At 42.7% G+C, this 19,542-nt stretch overlaps 1 pseudogene; it reads left to right on the top strand.

Annotated features, from left to right (window-relative positions):
* The window catches only part of LOC148150161 (uncharacterized), a 123,640-nt pseudogene extending 109,365 nt beyond the window's left edge, over positions 1-14,275 (top strand).
* The last annotated feature ends 5,267 nt before the right edge of the window (positions 14,276-19,542 follow it).

Genomic DNA, 19,542 nt, shown 5'->3' with positions numbered 1-19,542 from the left:
CCAAGAAAGCTTGTTGTGGATGACCACTCCCAGGAGCTTGACACTCTCCACTCGTTCCATCTCTGTACTGGTAATATGTAGAGGGCATGAGTAACATCCCGCTGAAAGTCAATAATGAGTTCCTTGGCTTTGCTGGTCTTGAGAACTAGGTTGTTCTCAGTGCACCATTTTTCCTGGTCTTCCACCTCCCGTCTGTAGTCTGTTTCGTCGCCATCTGAGATTCAACTGACTATGGTGGTGTCATCAGCGAACTTGTAAATGGTATTTGGTGATGCAGTCATGGGCATATAGTGACTACAGTAGGAGGCTGAGTATGCACCCCTGGGGATGCTCCAGTGTTGAGTTTTAGTGAGGATGAAATATTGTCCCCAATATTCACTGATTGCGACCTGTAGGTCAGGAAACTGAGGATCCAGTTGCACAGAGTTGGGCTTAGTCTGAGATCACTAAGATTAGTCATCAGTCTCGAGAGGATAATAATGTTGAAGGCTGAACTGTAGTCAATGAGTAGGATTCTTATGACTAGAGTAAAACACAGCAAATAGAGAGCAGTCATGCAGCTATTCATAGTCTGTGATCAGTTGTTCTACTATTCCTGACCCTATGCAAATATCAAGTGTTGGGTGATCATTTGAAAGAAACAGTTAACATTGCTGCCTGAGAGCTTATTGACCTGACAACATGTACACTGTTAAAAAGACACCGTACAGAGACACACTTACATTATTAAGGATTTCCCTCTTCTCAACACCACGAAACAGATTCAGGGCTTGTTTATTGCACTCTTAGAAGTGGCTATCTTCAAATACATTTTCTCCACCGGTAATCCTTCCAAAACCAAATCCCTAACATGCTTCCATACCCAATGATTCAGAGGGTTTGCAGGTAGAGATTGACTAGAATGCACTGGGGATCAACTAGTTTAGTTGTAATGAGGAACAAGAAGAATCTTGTGTTTCATTTAGAACAAAGTGGTCATAGAGTCATTGAGACATACAGCACGGAAACAGACCCTTCGGTACAACTTGACCTTGCCAACCAGACATCCGATATAAACTCAGTCCCATTTGCCAATATTTGGCCTTATCCCTCTAAATGCTTCCTAATCCAGATGCCTTTAAATGCTGTAATTATACCACTCTCCAACACTTTCTCTGCCTGCTCATTCCATACATATACTCAACATTAAAAAGTTGCCCTTAGATCCCTTTTATATCTTACCCCTCTCATGTTAACCTATGCCCTTTAGTTTTTGACTCCTCTACCCCAGGGAAAAGACCCTCCCAGGTGGTCTCCCATTTCAAGGACTGCAAGTTCCCATCCCACATGGTCAACAATGCCCTCCAGTGATTCCTTTCCACTTCCTGCACCTCTACCCTTGCACCCCGTCACCTCTCCAATTGTAACAAGGACAGAACCGTCCACCCCACCAACTTTCGGATACAATACATCATTCTCCAACATTTCTGCCACCGACAATCATAGCCCCCCCAACCAGAGAAATATTTCCTTCCCCATGTCTATGTAAATTTTACAGAGACTATTCCCTCCACGACTCCCTTGTTAGGTCCAAGCCACACACACCCCCCCCCCCCCCCCCCTTCCCTCACCAACCCACCTTCCATTCCCAGCACCTTCCCCTGCCACAGGAAGAGGTGAAAAACCTGCGCCCACACCTCCCCCCTCACCCTCATTCAAGGCCCCAAAGGATCCTTCCACATCCAGCAGAGATTTTTCTGCACATGCAAACACCTCATATACTGTGTCTGTTGCTCTCAATGTGGTCTCCTCTATATTGGGGATACAGAATGTCAACTTGCGGAACATTTCAGGGAACATCTCCGGGACACATGCACCAATCAACTCTGTGGCCAAGCATTCACCTCTCCCTACCCCTCCCACTCTCCAATGACATGCAAGTCCTCGGCCTCCTCCACCGCCAAATTGTAGCCACCCGACGCCTGGAGAAAGAAAACCCCATCTTCCGCCTTGGGACTCTCCAACCACTTGGGATTAATGGCAACTTCAGCCATTAATTCTGATTTCCCCTCCCTCCACCTTAAATCAGACCCAATCCTCCAACTCAGCACCACCCTCTTGAACTGTCCTACCTGTCCATCTTCCTTCCCATCAATTCGCTCCACCCTCCACTCGGACCTATCATCATCTCCCCCACCTTCATCTATCTATCGCATTCCAAGCTAACGTCCCCCTAATCCCAGCCCCTCCTATTTATCTCTCAGCCCCTTTGCTCCACACCTCCCCCCCACCCCACCAACATCCCCACCTCAAATTCCTGCTGAAGTGGTTATGCTCGAACTGTTCTCCTACTCCTCAGATGCTGCCTGATTGGCTGTGCTTTTCCAGCACTATCCTTAATGACTCTGATTTCCATCACCTGCAGTCCTCACTTTCCCTCAGGGATAAGACCTTGTCTATTTACCCTTTCTGTGCCACTTGTGATTTTATAAACCTCTGAGGTCACCTCTCAGCCTCCGACTCTCCAGGGAAAATAACCCCAGCCTATTTAGCCCCTCCTTATAGGTCAAGTCCTCCAACACTGCAACATCCTTGCAAATCTTTTCTGAACTTTTACAAGTTTCACAACATCTTTCCTTTGGCAGAAGACCAGAATTGCACACAATACTACAAAACCAGCTGGCCAATGTCCTGTATATGACTTCTGCAATATGGCCTCCCAATTCTTATACTTAACGCACTGTCCAATAAGAGCAAGCATGCCAAATGCATTCTTCATTATACTATCTACATATGACTTAACTTTCAAGTAACTATGAACCTACACTCCAAGGTCTCTTCATTCAGCAACACTCCCGAGGACCTTACCTTAAGATATAAGTCCTGCCCTGATTTGTCTTTCCAAAATGCAGCACCTCACATTTATCTAAATTAAACTCCATCTATTCACTCCTTGGCCCATTGACCAAGATCCCGTTGTACTCTGAGGTAACCTTTTTTGTTGTCTGCTACACCTCAAATTTAGTGTCCTCTGCAAACTTTCTAACCATATCTCCTATGTTCACATCGAAATCATTTATATAACAAACAACAATGGACCCAGCACCGATCCTTATGACACACTATGGGTCACAGGCCTCCGGTCTGAAAATCAACCCTCCACCACAGACTTCTCTCTTCTCCCTGTGAGCCAGTTCTGTATTCAAATAGCTAATTCTCCCTGTATTCTATGAGATCTAACCTTGGTAACCAGTCTCCCATGAGGAACCTAGTCAAACGCCTTACATATAGATCACATCCAGCACTCTGTCTTCATCAATTCTCTTTGTTACTTCTTCACATAACTCAGTCAAGTTAGTGAGATATGGTTTCTCATGCATAAAGTCATGTTGACTTTCCCTAATCAGTCCTTGTCTTTCCAAATAAGTGTAAGTCTTGTCCTTCAGGATCCCCTCCACAACTTTCCTACCACTGATGTCATGCTCACTGGTCTATAGTTCCCTTGATTTTCCATACTGCCTTTCTTAAACAGTGGCACCACATTAGCCAACCTCCAGTCTTCTGGCACCTCACCTGTGACTATCAATGCCGCAATTATCTTAGCAAGAGGTCCAGCACTCACTTCCCTCACTTCCCACAGAGTTCTAGGGTATACCTGATCAGCTCCCAGGTATTTATCCACCTTTACACACTTCAAGATGTCTCGCACTTGCTCCTCTGTAATATCAACATTTGGTAAGGGGAGTTTTAAGAGGGATTTTTGATTTAACAGATCTAGAGAAACTATTTCACAGGAGTAATACTATTTCACATTGATTCAATATATGGATAACTAATCCAGGAGGAACTTTGAATTTCTTTTCTACAGTGAGTTGTCATGATCTGGAATCCATTGGTTGTAACTTTCAAGGGTGATGGAAGATATTCATGAAAATGAGAAATTTGCAGTCTTATGCAGAATGAGAAAGAGAGTGGGAATAATTAGACAGCTCTTTTGAATAGCTGGCATAGACTTGAGAGGATAATTGGTTCCTTTTGTGTTGTAGATTCTATAAACGTGTAATGAGTGGCCTGGAAGGTGGAAATTCTCCTGAATATCCAACAGTACAATGGCTTGTAAAGCCTATGAACTGGTTATCTTCAGCAGTGTGCCCTTCAAATAGTCCATTAGTGAATCTGGTACACTGTCTCTTTCGATGCTATTCATGAGGTCGGCATTGGGAAGGTTTTGTGAAGCTTTGTTCAGTGACTTTGTAAGAATCTGATTTTCATATATTCGGCTGATCCCCTAGCTGCTTCTTACAGTGGAATAAAACAAATCTGGAGTTAAACAGACACCTGTTGGGAACAAATGGGAAATGTTTTAAATTGTCTATAGTGAGTAGTTCTTCTTGCCTCAAGCCCATTGGAACCACAGTATTAAAACTGCACCAAAGAAATCTACATTCAAATGAAGCTACAACTTTCTATGAATGAAACTCAAAAGAGAAGGCCACAGCTTATTACACTAGCAGGAAAATGTTTCAGTGGACAGTGAAGGTGAGACACGATGATCTACACTTTGAGAAAAGACAGAGAACAACAACTCATCCCCAGATATAAAACACCTTTTTTGATCGGTATGAGGAGAAACTTCTTCCTCAGAGTGGTGAGCCTGTGAAACGCACTGCCACCTAAAGTGGATTAGGCAAAATGTCAAATGTTTTCAGGAAGGGGTTGTACATAGTTCTTAGGGGACCGAACAGAATTCAGCGAAAATGAGAACAGGGTACTGAGTTGGATGATCAACCGTATTCACACTGAATGGTGACGCAGGCTTGAAGATTAGATTCCCTACAGTGTGGGAACAGGCCCTTCAGCCCAACAAGTCCACACCAACCCTCCGAAGAGTAGCCCATCCAGACACGCTTCTCTCTGACTAATGCACCAACACTACAGGCAATTTAGCATGGCCAATTCACCTGGTCTGCACATCTTTGGACTGTGGGAGGAAACCAGAGCACCCAGAGGAAACCCACACAGACACTGGGAGAATGTGCAAACTCCACACAGACAGTCACCCAAGGCTGGAATCAAATCTGGGACCTTGGTGCTGTGGTGCAAAAGTGAGCCACCGTGCAGAGCTGAACAGTATACTCCTGCTCCTATTTTCTATTTAACTATGTATTTTCTTTGAATGATTCATGCATATTGTGTTGCTGGCAATTATTTGCAATCCTTAGTTGCCATTGAAAAGAAAATTGGGAGATAAATTGGTGGAGAATAACTACACGACATGACATGACTGATTATCTTCCAAACAACAAACAGAGAAAGGGGAAAACTAAATTAGCATGGCCATTTGTAAGGTTGGTGAAGATTATAAAATTGAGCATTTATCCTGCAGTTTCATTTGATGGCTTGTGCAAGGAAGAATGAATGGCAGAACCTACACAAAGATTAATGTGGAAATTTTTTACAATTAGAATTAGACATGGACTTGTGGGGAAGCATCTGGTGAGCTAAAGAACAGTTTCTTGTTTCTTAGTAAAAGATATTCTGAAGACATCTGCATTGCATGTCAAAAATTGTATCTGATTTCTCAGTTGCTGTCACTTACAGATGTAATATATATTTTAAAAGCATGTGGCATCATCAAATCTGCAGCATCAATTGAATCTGTTATAGGTCAAAACATGTAATATTGATTTTGTATTTTTCTGTTGTTGATGACTGATATCACTAACTTATGACATTGTATGATATGGTATGGAGTCAGCCACCGCTGATTTCAGTGAAATATATAACATGCACCAATGATAGAGATTAAATGCAAAAACACATTGTGGATGATTACATGAAACTGTCATTGGCAATCATGATAAAAACTAATATTTACATTGAGATTCAATGTAAAGAGAGCTCTATTTGAAATATTGGAAGGTAAATAGGTACAGAGTCATGAAAGGCAATGTTGGGAAGAATGACCAATAGCTCGCTCAAAGAAACAGTTAGCCAAGCATTTTGAAGAAGGATAGGAAGCTGAAGGGGCAAAGAGATATATGGAGGGAATCTTAGGCTGTAGGATCTTGGAAATTGAAGGCACACTCACCAGTGATGGGGAAAAAGGCAGGCCAGAGGTTTGGGAAAATTTTTGAAAACCAACAGAAGATAACCAAAAAAGTAATAAAGAGGGAGAAAATAAACTTTGAGGATAAACTTGCAAGTAATGCCAAAATTGTTAGCAAGGGCTTCTTCAAATATATAACATTGCAGATAGAAGCAAAAGTGAACATAAACCCCTTCGAAAATAAAGCTGGACATATAATAATGGGGAAGCAAGAAGTGGCATAAGAGTTAAATAAATACATTACATCAGTCATAGAGTCATAGAGACATACAGCGCAGAAACAGACCCTTTGGTCCAACTCATCCACGCTGACCAGATATTCTAAATTAATCTAGTCCCATTTGCCAGCACCCAGCCCCTATCCCTCTTAACCCTTTCTATTCATATACCCAGATACCTTTTAAATGCTGCAATTGGACCAACCTCCACCACTTCCTCTACCTGCTCAGTCCATACACGCACCACCATTCGCGTGAAAAGGTTGCACCTTAGGTCCCTTTAATATCTCTCCGCTGTCACCCTAAATCTATGCCCTCTAATTCTGGACTTCCCCAACCCAGGGAAAAGACCTTGCCTATTTAGCCAATCCATGCCTCTTATGATTTTATAAACCTCTATAAGTTCACCCCTCAGCCTCCAAAGTTCCAGGTAAAACAGCCCCAGCTTATTCAGGCTCTCCATATAGCTGAAACTTCCAACTCTGGCAACAACCTTGTAAATCTTTTCTGAACCCTGTCAAGTTTCACAAGGTCCTTCATGTAGGAGTGAGACCAGAATTGCATACAGTATTCACAGTTTCTCGTTGGTGCCCTGTGCTTCCCCTGTCAGCACAACCTGTCCTTATTTTGGTCAAAACCTCTCTAACCTCTTCATTCCCAGGTGCATTCTGTTGAAACGTCTTAGAACTTGACAGACTAACTGACCGAGCACCATGTGCACCGCTGCCTGAGTTGCTGAACCCCACTTCACAGTAGAAAACACAAATACCAAGAGGCAAAACGACGGGAAGTAAATACAATAGCAACACCAGAGGAAAAAAGCTAGGTAAGTTAACAGGGCTAAAGACTGATATGCCCCCTGGAAATGATAGATGCATCCCAGAATAGTACATTAGCACAGATAGGGAACTGGCTAACAAACAGAAGACAGAAAGTTCAGAAAAAGAAAACATTTTTAGGCTGGCAAATATAACTAATGATGTGCTACAGAGATAAGTGATGGGGCCATAATTATTTACAACATATATTTATGACTTGAATGAGGAAACTGAACACAGCCTAGCCAAGTTTGAAGATGATGCAAAACTAGTTAGGAAGGCAAGAGGTGAGCATAACACAAAGAATCTGCAAAGGGATATAGACTGGTGAAGGGAGTGGGCAAAAATTTGGCAGAGGGAATATAATGTGGGGAATTCTGAAGTTATGCATTTTAGTATGAAGAATAGCACTACTGAATATTATTTAAATGGAGAAAAACTGCAGAAGGCCAGACAACAGAGGAATTTAGGAGTCCATATCCATGAATTACTAAAAGCTGGCATCCAAGTTCAGAGGATAATAGGGAAGGCAAATGGAATGTTGACCTTTATTTCAAAGGGAATGGAATATAAAAGTAGGGAAGCTTTGCTAAAACTGTACAAGGCACCAGTCAGATGACAGGTAGAATACTGTCCCGTTTTCTAAGGAAAGATTACTGACATCGGAGGCAATCCAGGGATTGATACCAGATCTTATGAGGAGAGGTTGAGTAAATTGGGCCTTCAATTATTGGAAAAAAGAAGAATGAGAGGGAGCCTGATTGAAACAAAAAAAGAAATTCTTAAAGGATTCAACAGAGTAAATGTAGAAAGTGTTTTTTACCCTTTGTGGGTAAGTCTAGGACCAAAAGGCATAATCTCAGAATAAGGTGCTACGCATTTAAGACAGAGGCGAGGAGAAATTTAATCTCTCAGATGGTGTGAATCTGTGAAATTCTTTATCACAGAGGCTGTTAAGACTGAGTCATTAAAAATATTCATAGTTGAGATTGGCAGATTTAATTCGGTAAGGGAATATAGGATTGTGAACAAAAGGCAGGAAAGTGGGGTTAAAGTTTTCAGATCAGCCATGATCTCATTGATTAGATTAGATTATTTACAATGTGGAAACAGGCCCTACGGCCCAACAAGTCCACACCGACCCGCCGAAGCGCAACCCACCCATTCCCCTACATTTACTCCTTTACCTAACACTACAGGCAATTTAGCATGGCCAATTCACCTGGCCTGCACATCTTTGGACTGTGGGAAGAAACCGGAGCACCCGGAGGAAACCCACGCAGACATGGGGAGAATGTGCAAACTCCACACAGTCAGTCGCCTGAGTTGGGAATTGAACCCAGGTCTCTGGTGCTGTGAGGCAGCAGTGCTAACCACCGTGCCACCGTGCGTGGAGCAAATGCAACGGACCAAGTAACCTACTTCTGCTCCTGTGTCTTCTGGTTTTTTTGGACACTCCAACAATGAGAATGGAAGTAGGACTTGAGGAGACTGCAGAAATAGGGTGGGATGAAACTCTGCAGGTACTTATAATGAAGATAAATTTAAGTGGATGAGGCAAAGCCTACATTGTGTTCAGGGAATTTCCTACAGTGGTGTGTGTTCAGTCCAACAAGAAAGGATGCATAGCTAGACCTGGTTTTTGTGAATGAAGAGGACCAAATGGATCAAGTGACAGGGGGCCAGTGGAGTATATTTAGGGGACTGTGATATTGTAACCCGAGGTTCAGAATAATAAAAGAAAATGGCATTGGCCTCATTATCATGTTCAGGCCATGCTCCCTATGTATGGGATCTTTTACATTAATCACAAAAGGCTTGTTGAGCTCTGAGTGTAATGTTGCACACAGATGATATTGTGCCTAACAGAAAGCATTCCCTCAGTCCTTGAGTGGGGTTTTAGCTTCAAATTTTATACTGAGGTTCTGCAGTGAGGTCTTCAAGATACATTTTATAACTCAGAATTAAAGGTAGTATGTAGTGAGTCATAGCTCCCTGATATGTAAGGTTGTTATCCAACTGCATAACTATTGTAGTCCAAGCACAAGTGAGAAAGTGGAAATCAGTAATTTATCTGCATGTTAGTTCCCAGTTCTGCATTCGTATATTCCTTGCCTCAAATGTATCAACTCTCATTGAACTGATCAGACACATGTAGATGGAGCTTATAGAAGGTCATTGCCAAAAGTTCCACCCTAGCATCCTCCCAATATCTTTATCTAACCCTTCTATATCTTCTATTTCAAAAACAGATCATCCAGCCCATGACCTCCCCCTGAGGGTCGGGACCAACATTCCCATTATATCCCCCTCACTGAGGACGAACGATCAGTCCTCAGCAAAGGACTCACCTTCATCCCCCTCTGCCCACACATCAATGAATTTAATACACGCCGTGACGTCGAACACTTCTTCTGCTGCCTCCACTTCCGCCTCCGAGCTTACTTTCACAATCAGGACACCTGCCCACCTCCCGAGGACCCCTTCGCCCACCTCCAACACACTGCATCCACCTGGACACCCCGTGCTGGCCTATTACCCGCCCTCGACTTCTTCATCTCCAACTGCCGCCGGGACATTAACCACCTCAACCTGTCTATCCCCCTCCCCCACTCCAACCTCTCACCCTCACAACACGCAGCCCTCCAATCCCTCTGCTCCAATCCCGACCACACCATCAAGCCAGCAGATTAAAGGGGCGCACTGGGGGTGGTAGTCTGGCGTACTGACCTCTACACTGCTGAAGCCAAACGCCAACTTGAGGACACCTCTTCCTACTGCCCCCTCGACCATGACCCCACCCCCGCCATCACGAAACCATCATCTCCCAGACGGTACAGAACCTCATCACCTCAGGAGATCTCCCAGCCACAGCTTCCAACCTCATAGTCCGGGAACCCCACACTGCCCAGTTCTACCTCCTTCCCAAAATCCACAAGCCTGATCACCCTGGCCGACCCATTGTCTCAGCATGCTCCTGCCCCACTGAACTCATTTCTACCTACCTCGATACTTCTATCCTCCCTAGTCCAGGAACTCCCCACACACGTTCGAGACACCACCCATGCCCTCCACCTCCTCCAAGACTTCTGTTTCCCCAGCCCCCAAAGCCTCATCTTCACCATGGATATTCAATCCCTCTACACCTCCATTCGCAATGACCAGGGCCTCCAAACCCTCCGTTTCTTCCTCTCCCGATGTCCCCAACAGTACCCTTCCACCGACATTCTAATTCGTTTGGCCAAACTGGTCCTCACCCTTAACAATTTCTCCTTCTAATCCTCCCACTTCCTCCAGATCAAAGGGGTAGCCATGGGCACCCGTATGGGCCCCAGCTATATCTGTCTCTTTGTTGGCTACGTAGAACAGTCGATCTTCCATAATTACACCGGCACCACTCCCCACCTCTTCCTCCGCTACATTGATGACTGCATCGGCGCCACCTTGTGCTCCCGCGAGGAGGTTGAGCAATTCATCAACTTCACCAACACATTCCACCCTGACCTTAAATTTACCTGGATCATCTCTGACACCTCCCTCCCCTTCCTGGACCTCTCCATCTCCATTAATGATGACCGACAAGACACTGACATTTTTTTACAAACCCACGACTCCCATAGCTACTTGGATTACACCTCTTCCCAACCTACCTCCTGCAAAAATGCCATCCCGTTTTCCCAATTCCTCCGCCTCTGCCATATCTGCTCCCAGGAGGACCAGTTTCACCACAGAACACACCAGATGGCCTCCTTCTTTAGAGACCACAATTTCCCTTCCTACGTGGTTAAAGATGCCCTCCAACGCATCTCGTCCACATCCCGCACCTCCGCCCTCAGACCCCACCCCTCCAACCGTAACAAGGACAGAATGACCCTGGTGCTCACCTTCCACCCTACCAACCTTCGCATAAACCAAAACATCCGCCGACATTTCTGCCACCTCCAAAAAGACCCCACCACCAGGGATATATTTCCCTCCCCACCCCTTTCTGCCTTCTGCAAAGACCATTCCCTCCGCGACTACCTGGTCAGGTCCACGCCCCCCTACAACCCACCCTCCCATCCTGGCACCTTCCCCTACCACCACAGGAATTGCAAAACCTGCACCCACACCTCCTCCCTCACCTCCATCCAAGGCTCTAAAGGAGCCTTCCACATCCATCAAAGTTTTACCTGCACATCCACCAATATCATTTATTGTATCCGTTGCTCCTGATGCGGTCTCCTCTACATTGGGGAGACTGGACGCCTCCTAGCAGAGCACTTTAGGGAACATCTCCGGAATGCCCGCACCAATCAACCACACTGCCCTGTGGCCCAACATTTCAACTCCCCCTCCCACTCTGCCGAGGACGTGGAGGTCCTGGGCCTCCCTCACCGCCGCTCCCTCACCACCAGATACATGGAGGAAGAACGCCTCATCTTCCGCCTCGGAACACTTCAACCCCAGGGCATCGATGTGGACTTCAACAGTTTCCTCATTTCCCCTTCCCCCACCTCACCCCAGTTCCAAACTTCCAGCTCAGCACTGTCCCCATGACTTGTCCTACCTGCCTATCTTCTTTTCCACCTATCCACTCCACCCTCCCCCCCCCCCCGACTTATCACCTTCATCCCCTCCCCTACTCACCTATTGTACTCTATGCTACTTTCTCCCCACCCTCACCCTCCTCTCACTTATCTCTCCACCCATCAGGCTCTCTGCCTGTATTCCTGATGAAGTGCTTTTGCCCGAAACGTCGATTTCGAAGCTCCTTGGATGCTGCCTGAACTGCTGTGCTCTTCCAGCACCACTAATCCAGAATTTGGTTTCCAGCATCTGCAGTCATTGTTTTTACCTGGTTGCACAGTTATAGAGATGTTTTGTGCACGCTGATTGGTGCTGCTATGCATAGACCTTGGAGATCCAGACAGCGGGAAACAAAAATCAGACGGAATGTTAATCAGGATTCCAGATCACCAGCTCTGAGGCCACAAAGAGTGCCCTGAAATTCAACTGCATTCTAACAGTTGCGTTGCCTCTGTAACAGCTCTAATCCCCCACACTCCTCCACCATCCTCACTCTCTCATTTCTCCCCAAGGTGCCATGGCTATGTTCAAGTCTTCAAATGGGGTCACACTGGAAGCAGGTTTTGGAAGTACTTATCTAGATTTCCCATATGGTTATAATGTTTGGCTCCTCACCAATGGAACACTTCTCACCAGCCCAGAACCACAACGTCCTGGAAGATGTGAAAAAACAGATAAAATCCCAGGCTAATCATGGAAGAAAAGAGCTGGAAGATTCCTTTAAAGGTGGATTCTTTTCCTCAGAAAATCTCATTTTTTTTGTAAAATCTGTGAAAGTACATCATGAAATGTCAAATTTAATCTGTTGTGTAAAACAGATCTTTCAGTTTCTTTCACTAAGTATGTGGTGCACTGACTGCACTGACCATATTTCTCCCCTACTTCTCATGTTTAATGGTGTGCAAAGGCAGGCAAAGAATGTGCTCATTTTTGTATCCATCATTTCCTTTTTCCTGAAGCAGGCTGCCAACTTGCTGTCAGGGACTGTAACTTAAGGAATACTGCTCTGCACCAAGCACAGCTGACCAGGAGCCTTCCACTTGACCTCTGGACAGAGATGAATTAGATGGATTTCAAAGTTGGTAACTAACCTCATAAAAGCAAAATTTTGCAAATGCTGGGTTTCTGAAATAAAAACAAGAAAAATAGGAGAAACTCAGCAAATGTGGCAGCATCTGTGGAAGCATAACAGAGTTAACATTTCAGGTTCAAAATGACTTTTCTTCGACAGTCAACCTGTCAGCCATTTTATAAATACAATTTCCATGGTAACAAGTTGTGAACCCAGAGTTTATGATCTAGAAGTCGGGATGCTATCACAGTGCCACAAGGCCTCGCTATGAATGAATTTCAAATTAAACTTAGAGTCCAAAGGACTTTGCATTGTTTGCACCATCGGTATCCAAAGTACCTTTGACAAGCAGCCATTCCTCATGCAAGGTGTCCAGGGCACAATCAACTATGGAAACTCATTAGTATGCATGCACTGCCCATCAGTATTAAAAAAATATTTGTACTTTATTGTTAGTCTTATATTTCATAAAAGAATAATTCTGCCTGGTACTTAACATGCAGTTGGCTGTTAGTGTTTCTAGATTGCTGAATAGAAATGCCAGCTGTTTCATTCTGCTATACCAGGTGAACTAAATGCAGAAACTCTCAACTATGGCAGCTATGTAACCATGATAAATGACTGTCTTCTATCTTATCACAACATTTGCACAAGGGATAGAGCATAACATTGCAGGTGCTGAAGAAAGGTCATTGATTTTAAACTCTACCCCTTGACAGTTTCCCTCTTTCTCCATAGAGGGGCTCTTGCCTGTTGAGCATTTCCAGCATTTTCTGCTCGTGATTATTCAAAAGCCCATGATTTGATCCAGGACATTGCGCCACTGTGCAAAACAGACAGTTATCAGCACCCACAGCTAACACTGTGTTCTAGGAATGCAACATAACTGAGTAGCATGTTAAAGGACCAAAACCTTTTATTCTCTGGTGCTGACATCTACCTTTGTTAAAGAGCTAGAATGTTTACTCTGGCAAGTTCAGTAAAAATTCTGTTAAGACAACATGTTGCATAACAGTAATGTTATTGTGCTGGCAATCCTGAAGCTAACAGGTTAATGCACTGGGGGTGTGGGCTTAAATCCCAAAATGGCAACTTATGGAATTGAACTATTATTAATGAAGCTGGAATTAAAAATAGTCCCAATCATGGTGACCATGAAAAAAGAGAGACTCATCAGTTTCATTAGCTGAAATCTGTTGTCTTTTTTTGCGCTGGTCAAGATGTGACTCAGGACTCAGCAATGTGAATAACTCTAAAATGATGACATTTTATTAAAACACAAACAGAAAAGTTGGAAATGGATAAAACCAATGGTTATCCTGGCATCGACCTTGGCACTAAAAATGGCAATCACATACCCTGCCCTTTCGACCCTGCAAAATCCTCCTTACCAACATCTGGGGCTCATGCCACAATTGGGAAAGCAGTCCCACAAATTAGTCAAACAATAGTCTTCCTCATGGAATCATACCTTACAGAAAATGTACCTGAAATTAATAAGACTGGGTAGTTCCTATCTCACTGATAAGACAGACTCACTGGAGGTAGTGTCAGTGTGGTATACAGTCAAAAGAGAGTTCCTCTGAGAATCCTCTATATTGATTCTGGATTCCATGAAGCCTCGCAACTAACCCGATCAAGGAAACGTCTTGCTAATTATCACTTCACCTGACGAAGAAGCAGCGGTCTGAAAGCTTATGATTTTAAATAAATCTGTTGGACTATAATCTGGTGTCATCTGACTTCTGATTTTTCCACCCCACTACACCCTGGGGTGGACAAAAGGAGCAAATCAATTCTAGACAATTAGTATCCTGTCAATCCACTCTTGATCATTAATAAACTGATGGTTGTGGTCATCAACTAGGCTACCAACATCCAAAAGCCATTCCTGATGAAGGGCTTTTGCCCGAAACGTCGATTTCGAAGCTCCTTGGATGCTGCCGGAACTGCTGTGCTCTTCCAGCACCACTAATCCAGAATCTGGTTTCCAGCATCTGCAATCATTGTTTTTACTAACATCCCTGCTGCTCATTTGGGTCTCACAGGCACACTCAACTCCTGACCTCATTGTAGTCTTGGACTAAACTTGGAAAAAGGCTTAACTCTAGATTGAAGGTGAGAGTGAGTGTTTTTGATAGCAAAGCAGCATTTGATAGCGTGTTACATCAAGGAGCCCTATCACATCTGGTCAGAGTGGGAATCGGGGGAAAACACTCCTAGTATACCTGGCACAAAGAAAGACAGTTGTGAATGTTGGAGTTCAATCATCTCACTTTCAGGACATCTCTGCAGGGGTTTCCAAGGGTAGTGTCCTAAGCCCAAACATTTTCAGCTGCTTCATCAACAACCTTCCCTCTATGTAAAATCAGAAGTTGCAATGTTCACTGATAATTGCAAAATAATCAGCGCCATTTGGGATTCCTCAGATACTGAAGCAGGAAAGTCCACAGGTGAAGAGCCCCAGTATTATACCATAGCAACTTACAGGTACTTTATACTTATAAGCATGCTTTTATTTTATCTATATCCACTATACAATACACACACTCTCACATGCACACAGACACACTCGCTCCCTCTCCCCTGAGCGTGTGCACACACACAACACACACACACACACGTTGATGGGTTAAATTTGCATTTGCAGATTTGTACTTACAGATACATTCTATTTTGTTCAAAAGGTACTCAATCTGTAGTCAGTCAGTCAGTCCATGTGACATTTTATAAATTCGTACTTTGGAAATAGAATCAGTCTGACTCAAGGTTGGGATACAGACAGACTCAAACCTCACATCTTTAATGCATTGTCTGAGCTGAGATGTCACCTTTTCTTATATGCTGATAAAACTTTAAGTTATCTCAGGGCTGTGACTTGAAAGAAGTTCTGGGATTTACATATTAATGAATTGAAACCTGTATCCCCATTCTAAGTGATTGAAGACTTAACAGCAACCTAGGTTTGTTCAATACATCGCATCAGTTGTATGACACTTTGATCTTTTACTATAAATTCTGTGTCCTATGATCCTGCCCCACGAGCTACCTGATGAAGGAGCAGCACTCCAAAAGCTTGTACTTTCAAATAAACCTGTTGGACTATAGTCTGGTTTTGTGTGATTTTTAACTTTGTCCACCCCAGTCCAACACCGGCATCTCCACATCACTATCTATATCTGTTGTACACTTGATGTCTGTATGTTTTTAGTGAATAACCTTATCTCTTTATTTTTGAGGATTATTATTTTCAGCAATAACTTGTAATAATCTAACCTTTAAACTGTTTAAATTAAAACTTGACTTCTGGTTTACTTTAACATGAAACAAACAAATACAAAAGGGGACTAAGAGTTATGCTCTTCCACAGTTCATTGGCCACAGTGGGGAAGTGACCAGTGGTCATGAACAACTGCCAATCCCACTTGCTAACCAAAAATAAATGAAAGGAGAGACCATTACATGAAGGAGTTTTAGGTCCCTCTGTTTGATTGCTGTCAGAATAAATGAAATGGACAGATAGAAGGCAGTCAATGCCTTCTGGGATTAATTACCTTTCTCTTCGATAGTCAGATATCTGCCACACAACAGTTTTTAATATTTTGCATTCTGTTAGACCCAAAGAGAATGCCATTGACAGAATTCCCAGGAATTTCTGCCTATGCTAGTTCTTTGAAAAGAATGGACGAATCATGTTTCAATGATAATTGAATCAGTTTCCCTGATCATCTGAGTAAAGAGCAACGAATTTTCTGTATCATAAAACCAATCAGATTTTCAATGAGGTTTTGTTCGCAGTTAATGACATTTGCCTACAAATGATGGTAAATGAGAAAAAAATCAATTTTCTATTTAATGCTTGCTTGTTTAGATGTGATGATAGGAAATATAATTAATAGCATAAATTGAGCCCGTTGGGGAAGGTTTTTCAATGAAGTAATGATATTTTTAAGCTTATATTATTTTTAGTTATATCGCAAGTGTTATAAACCAGAACAATCCTGTTAAGAAGCAATTCACACTTAATGCTGGTGAGAAATAGAATTCATGAGGATATCTGTGAAAGAGCATATCTACTTGCCGGGGCATAAATGGGTGTCTGCTTTACATAATTAGGGCTTGAACTTTAATCTTTTCTTGTAGCCAGTTTGTGTCATACTTTCAGTTATTATTCATGCATATTTTGATAAATTAATTTGCCAATTATAATCTGCTTAATTATAGGAATTATACAAATGGTAATTGCAGCGTGAAACTCATCAATCGCGGCTCTTTTTTTTAGGAACAGATGCTGATGCTGCTCCAGATTTGTTTAGCTATAACTTAAGCAATATTCTGTATCCTGTATGCACAGCATGGATAATTCAACAGATTGTTAGGAGGCTGAGTCCTAATTTGACACACAATAAATGCCTTTCTTAAATAGTTTGTCAAGACAACAAGTGGTGGTAGCTTTCTTCACAAGGTGGAGGACAAAATTAGAGAACAAGTCAATTGCTTCAATCTGAAAATTTCCACCAATCTTGTTTGACAGAAAGCTAAGACAAATGGACCACCTGCCCCATCAGCTGACAATGTTGCTTTGTACGTGTTTGATGCTAGAAGAGCCTCAGCAAATGTTGAAGGCCTTAAAATTATTCTGCATGGGAATTGGCATATGAATAAGTATTAGGTTGGATATTACAATTGTGAATTATAATTATTTTAAAATAACTGTTGGAAACACATGAAAGACTCAAAACTAATCTTTGTACGCTTCTCTTTCAAAGCTTATATGTTTTAGTTTCTGCAGAGTCAATAAAACTGGCTTGCAGACATTAGTTACAAATTAAATGGAATTGATCAATGTTTGCTTTGAACCATCAAAAATGCATTTAACCTAATTCTGTCAATGAAAATTGTTCTTTGATGCCAAAATAGAAAGTGGCATCTGATGCTGGGTTTTCCTGCTGTCTGCTCGGTAAGTGTCTGAGCTGCAACTGCTTCCTGGCAATGTTAATGTAATTGAATCACTTTCTAAATGATTTGGCTGGATATTTATATGACATGCTTTAGCATATTTCACAGAATTCCATGATGATCTACATCGACACAAACCCAACCCCACCATTTAAAAGTAGCCAATAACAGGAAACTAAAAATGTTCAAAAAAGGCCCCCTTTTTTCTGAGTGCTGTTTATTCTCACAGTGAGTTACTATCAGGTGAGAAATCACATTTCAGTTTCTTTAAGGACAATTAAGATTTTAAAAAATGATTGATTCATAAGATCCATTGAACTATGTATTAGGGAGGAAATTTGTAAATTTATGATATTGCAAAATGATGTAAGTCACAAAACAGGAAACCAGCCAATGGGCTGAGACATGGCAGCTGAAGTTTAATTCAGATAAATGAGAGATGCTGCTTTTTGAGAAAGCTAATCTTAGCAGGACTTATGCACTTAATGGTAAGGTCCAAGGGAGTGTTGCTGAACAATGAGAACTTGGAGTTCAGGTTCATAGCTCATTGAAAGTGGAGTCGGAGGTAGATAGGATAGTGAAGAAGGCGTTTGATATGCGTTCCTTTATTGGTCTGAGTATTGAGTACAGGAGTTGGGAGGTCATGTTGCGACAGTACCGGACATTAGTTAAACTCTGCTGGATTATTGCAAGCAATTCTGGTCTCCTTCTTATCGGAAAGATGTTGTGAAGCTTGAAAGGGTTCAGAAAAGATTTACAAGGATGTTCCCAGGATTGGAGGATTTGAGCTATAGGGAGAGATTGAATAGGCTAGGGCTGTTTTTCTTAGAACCTCGGAGGCTGAGAGGTGACCTTATCGAGGGTTATAAAATCATGAGGAGCATGGATAGGATAAATAGACAAAGTCTTTTCTCTGAGGTGGGGGAGTCCAGAACTAGAGGGCATAGGTTTAGGGTGAGGGGAAAAATATAAAAGAGACTTAAGGGGCAGCTTTTTCACATGTATGGAATGATCTGCAGCGTAAGTAGTGGTGGCTAGTACTGTTGCAATATTTAAAAGGCATCTGGATGGGTATATGAATAGGAAGGGTTTAGAGGGATATGGGCTGGGTGCTAGCAGGCTGGACTAGATTGGGTTGGGATATCTGGTCGGCACATACATTTTTATGACTCTATGACTCTATTTGATCAGGACCTTTTTTGATTTTATGGAATGTGGAGGTTCCTGGGAAGTCCAGAATTTATTGCCCATTCTAATTTGCTCTTGGACTGACTGGTTTGCTCGGGCTATTTCAGAGGGCAGCTAAGAATCAACCACATTGTTAGTAATCTGGAGTCACTTATATGCCAGACCAGGTAGGAATAACAGATTTTTTTAACCTAAAGTGCATTAGAAAACCAGATGGGCTTTAATGTTAATTTACACTTAATTGTCATTAGGTTAGCTTAAAGAAAATATTGAGTTAGATTTCACTATCTGCCATGGGGGATTTGAACCCAAAGTATTATCCTGGTCTCTGGCATACTAGCCCAGAGACAATGCACTATTGCCTTTCCTCATTCACCCCATTTTCTTGACTCTTTCTTGTTGTCTTTTACTGTTTTCAATAATCAAACTCTAATTAATTTAAAATAAGCTTACCCAGGTTCCTAAATAAGCACTTTCCAAACCATGACCACCACCATCAAGAAAGAGGACAGCAAATACCTGAAAGTTCCCATCCAAGCCACTCACCATCTTAACTTGGAAATATATCAACATTTCTTCAGTGTCGTTGGATCAAAATCCTGGAACTCCCTTTCTAGTGACTTTGCGGAT

This window comes from Chiloscyllium plagiosum, unplaced genomic scaffold (assembly GCF_037043375.1).
Source record: "Chiloscyllium plagiosum isolate Xiang-an unplaced genomic scaffold, Cpla_swu_hap1 HiC_scaffold_4, whole genome shotgun sequence".
NCBI classification, from domain to species: domain Eukaryota; kingdom Metazoa; phylum Chordata; class Chondrichthyes; order Orectolobiformes; family Hemiscylliidae; genus Chiloscyllium; species Chiloscyllium plagiosum.
Note: the sequence above shows the minus strand (reverse complement) of the source record. Positions and strands in the feature narration are given on the sequence as shown.